The sequence below is a fragment of the Penaeus monodon genome, chromosome 2, assembly GCF_015228065.2.
Source record: "Penaeus monodon isolate SGIC_2016 chromosome 2, NSTDA_Pmon_1, whole genome shotgun sequence".
Lineage (NCBI taxonomy): Eukaryota > Metazoa > Arthropoda > Malacostraca > Decapoda > Penaeidae > Penaeus > Penaeus monodon.
Genome location: NC_051387.1, coordinates 24,917,890 through 24,922,889, shown reverse-complemented (window position 1 = coordinate 24,922,889; position 5,000 = coordinate 24,917,890). Strand labels below are relative to the sequence as shown.

Here is a 5,000-nt window from a genome sequence, read left to right as displayed (position 1 = left end):
TTAAAGGTTGATGACTTCTGTCCATCTCCGGAGCGCGGCGCCGGCCCCTGCGACCTGCCTTTGCCTGCTCATTGTCCGTCGTCCCCTCCCTCGCTCCCTCCCGCTTCCTTCTTCCCTCCCTCATACTCCTTCTCCGCCCTGTCCTCCCTCTCTGCCAGAGGTCACTGGCTCGGTCGCATCCCCCTCCTCCCCTCCCTGCTCCTTGCCCGCCACCCCACCCCCTCCCCCGCGTCTCATGAAGGTCCGCCATGATAGGTCACAGCTGAAGCCACACAGCCCGGCCACAGAACATAAAACTCTCAACACAGCCGCCGCTGCTGCTGCTTGCCGCCGTGCCCACGCGGGAGGGGCGCCGAGCCCGCTCCCCGAAGGGCCGCCAACGAAGCAGCCCTGCCACTGGGAACTGTAGATGTGGTGGCAGTAGTAGTAGTGGTCATTGTTACAGTTATTGTAGCTGTAGTAGTTGTTGTAGAAGTAGAAGTAGTAGTAGTAGTTATTGTTGTTGTTGTTTTTGTTGTTATTGATGTTGTTGTAGTAATAATAATATCATTATTCTTTTTTTACTATTATTGATATTGCCATCATTACTGTTATCATTAATATTAACATTATTAATATTATTATTATCATATTATCACTATTATTATTATTATTATCATATTATCACTATTATTATTATTATTATCATCATCGTTACAATTATATAAATTTTATTAGTATCATTACCATCATAATCATGATCATTATTATCGTTGTTTATTATAATCATCATTATAATTAACTTTATCATCAATATCATTATTATCGCCCTTTCTTATTCTATCTTGTTCTTGCTATTATTACTGTTATCATTATAATCATCATTATTTTTATTGTAACGATCGTTACTGTCACAATGATTATTATCATTATTATTATTATTATTATTATTATTATTATTATTATTATTATTATTATCAGCTTTTTTCATTACCATTACTATCATTATCATTAGAATTATTATTAGCATTTTCATTGCTATTAATACTATCATTATAACAATATTAATCTTGCAAACATTACCTTCACTATCCTCATCAGTGTTATCTCTAATACCATTCTTATGTTACTGCCATTACTGCTGTGGAAGTATCTTTATTGTCATGATATTACCATTGCTGTCATGTGTAGCTTTATCAAAAAATAAATACTGCTACTACTACGATAATCAATATCATCATCTATCATATTTTTCCAACTTCTGTATCGAAAAATCTTAGTTGCATAACCTCACAGTTCTCTCTCTGCTGCCCCTTGCACTGCACAGCCACGATCGCCATCATTATCATTTGTATTATGATCTCTAGCAGCAGTATCATTATCATCGATAATATAATCATCACTTCACCATCGCCATCATTATTATTATCATAATTACTAAGTAGTACTATATCATCGATATAATTAGTAAGTATCATTATAATCACGAAAAAGAATGTCAATACTATTATTATCATTATCATTCTTATTCTTATATATCATCTGTGATGTCAATCCCTTACCCACCATTCTCGTTATGCTCCCGTGCGTGTCTATATCTGGCCGTCTGTTCGTATGTGTCTCTGCCCGTTTTGCGCAGCAAATGACCGGCGCCAGGCATGCCAACCTCTATACCAAACGAGACGCAACTTCAACCGAAATGCACTTTAATGAGACGAAAAAGTGAATTTCTTGAGACCTGAATGTGTAATGTCTCCAGGACGTTATCTCGCGGGCCAATCAGCGGTCGCCGTGTCACACCTGCCAGCCCTGATCTTGCTCGTAATAAAGATGAATGAACTGAGAACTCGCTCCAGGCCCACCCATGCCGCCGGCGCGCCCTCTCGCTTATCTCGCGCCGGGGTCCCTCTGCCGATCTCTCTCTCGCTCCTTCTGCAAAGTCTGTTAGCTTGAGTGCATGTGTGTGTGTGTGTGTGTGTGTGTGTGTGTGTGTGTGTGTGTGTGTGTGTGTGTGTGTGTGGGTGTGTGTGTGTGGGTGGGTGTGGTGTGTGTGGAGAGAGAGAGAGAGAGAGAGAGAGAGAGAGAGAGAGAGATGGAGGAGGGGGGAGGGAGAGAGGGAGGGAGGAAGGGAAGGAGGGAGGTAGTATGGGAGGGAGGGAGAGAGAGAGAGAGAGAAAGAGAGAGAGAGTTTAACTTTCAGATCGATTATCTGATTTATTTTTTTGACTGCCATTTCAATACATAGGCTATCTTCATCCAACCTCAAACAGAAATTAATTCACAAAAATGCACAGAGCATGACCCAAGCCACGAGCAGCCACATGCAGGGGCGGCGCCGACCGAATTCCGCGGGCACTGGAGAGGCGGGGCTGCCGTTTGCAACATGTGCCGTGCAGGTGAAGGCAGGTAGAGTAAGCGGCTACAAACTTCGAGAATTCATCTACATTAATCCTGCGTCAGATATCAGGACACGCTGCGCAGGTGTCTGAAACAGAGTGCAATTGCACGATGCCGGAATGTGGACGCTCGCTGTGCGCGGCGTGTGTGTGTGTGTGTGTGTGTGTGTGTGTGTGTGTGTGTGTGTGTGTGTGTGTGTGTGTGTGTGTGTGTGTGTGTGTGTGTGTGTGTGTGTGTGTGTGTGTGTGTGTGTGTGTGTGTGTGTGTGTGTGTGTGTGTTGTGTTGTGTTGTGTGGTGTGTGTGTGTGTGTGTGTGTGTGTGTGTGTGTGTGTGGTGTGTATATATATATATATATATATATATATATATATATATATATATATACATACATATATATATAATTTCATTATCGTCATTGTTAATAATGCGAGAGAGAGAGAGAGAGAGAGAGAGAGAGAGAGAGAGAGAGAGAGAGAGAGAGAGAGAGAGAGAGAGAGAGAGAGAGAGAGAGAGAGAGAGAGATTTTGGTGGTAAAAAAAACTTTTAGCTCATATAAAAAAATGAATTCAGTATAATCAACAGTGAAGCCACCCCAGGATGGGACTTCAGTGATTTGTGCAGTTCGCAGTGCTACAGAATCGGCCTCGTCTCCTAAACTCTACTCTGTACACAATGGCTTCCTCTGCGCCGTCTAGTTACTATGGCCTGATGCCTCCGAGATATAGCATTATAGATGTCATTAGGTTTATAATTAAATGATGCCCAAGAATGCTCTTATAGTGTCAGATGGTGCCATGCAGTCCATACTCAGTCTTTGTATTGTCTACTAGAACAAATAACTGATCAACTTTGCGCTGAAAGAGTGACTCTAGAATACCTTGCTCTGTCAGTCTGACCTAATTTGGCTTAGGGTACAACTAACCATCCGGAATAAAGGTAGAGTTTATGAAGTGCCACCTGCTGACGCTGGCGCTTTATTACCCTTTTCTATGGCATTTTTATGGCTACCGACGCGCCATTCGCATCAGAACAAGGCACAGTAAGAGCAGCAACAGTACGATCGCAGGCTTCTGCGCCGAGTCATCAAGCAACAACTCTATAGCAAGACTCACCTCCTCGGGGTAAGTGCGCTGAGCATCTACGGCCGTGAAGAGGGCGAACAGCGCCAGTGCCAGGGCCGCCACCCACAGGCCCCGCCCGTAGTCTCCCCTGAAATGCAAGAAAAGCTTAGCACCTGCAATGACAAAAAAAAGAAAGAAAAAACACACAAACAAGGTAAATATATATCTGCTTATATGCGTTTCCCAATTGTATTCACGGACAATATGTATAGCATTATATATATATATATAATATAATATATATATATATATATATATATATATATATATATAGAATAATGAGAGAGAGAGAGAGAGAGAGAGAGGAGAGGAGAGAGAGAGAGAGACGATGAGAGAAAGAGAAAAGAAAGAGAAGGTTATATGGTATATAAATATACATATATATACTTATATATATATATATATAATATATATATATAATATAATATAATATATAATATTATATAAATATATACAATAATACACACACACACAACACATATATATACATGTATGTATACACACAACACACACACACACAACACACATATAATATATATATATATATATAATATATATATATATATATATATATAATATAATATAGTAGTATTCGAATATGATTAACAGATGATAAGTAATCAGAGTATCTGATTAATGATTAGAATATAATAGAAGTATATTCATATGAATAGAATATACGATATATACATGATGGTAGCAACACAATTTATAGCATACATACATATAACATACACACACACCACACGATAATAGATAGATATAATATATATAGTAAATAATATAGTATATAATATATATAAATATATATCATATATATATATATATATATAATAGGTGTGTGTGGTGTGTGTGTGTGTGTTGTTGAGTATGTGATGTGTATGTTATGTATGTGTATGTGTATGTGATATGTGTTTTGTGTTGTGTGTATGAGTATGTGTCTGTGTGAGTGTGTGTGTGTGTGTGTGTGTGTTGTGTGTGTGTGTGTGTGTGTGTGTGTGTGTGTGTGTGTGTGTGTGTGTGTGTTAATGAGTTTGGAGAGAGATAAAGGAGGTTTGATGCCTTCCTTCAGTTGTTTCTAAATCTTTCGAAATAAAGCCCCCCCCCCGACCTCTTTCATTACCCGGCCTGCAATCGGCTCAGCCTCGGTCTCTCGGCGGCCCGTGCGGCGTCTTCTATGTGCTTATACCTAAGTTCCTGAATCAGATCCTTCCCTAACGCAGCAGAAGCGATTTAGAGCTTAAGTCGAAATATATCCGAGCAGTTTTGCGAAGAGGAAAAGCCCCTGATCCGCTTACCGAGCGCGTGTACTTGGGGCGGCCGCTTGCGGGGGGTGCGGCGCTCGCCATTTCCTCCGCAGTGCGAGAGGTCCGGGATGCGAAAATCTCCACGAAGACCTTCCTAGGCAGCCTCTTGACATTCGTTCCATTTTAATGCGTGCGTGCGTGTGCGAGTGATCCATAGGTCAATTCATCACAGTAAACAAACACAGTACAACTGTA

General features: G+C 40.9%; 1 protein-coding gene across 1 annotated transcript in view; it reads right to left on the bottom strand.

The window, feature by feature from the left end:
* The window catches only part of LOC119581939 (ADAMTS-like protein 4), a 75,207-nt gene extending 71,625 nt beyond the window's left edge, over positions 1 to 3,582 (bottom strand). The window contains exon 1 of the mRNA XM_037930114.1: positions 3,490 to 3,582. The gene's annotated coding sequence lies outside the window, so the exon portion shown is untranslated. The remainder of the gene's footprint in view (positions 1 to 3,489) is intronic.
* Positions 3,583 to 5,000: the final 1,418 nt, after the last annotated feature.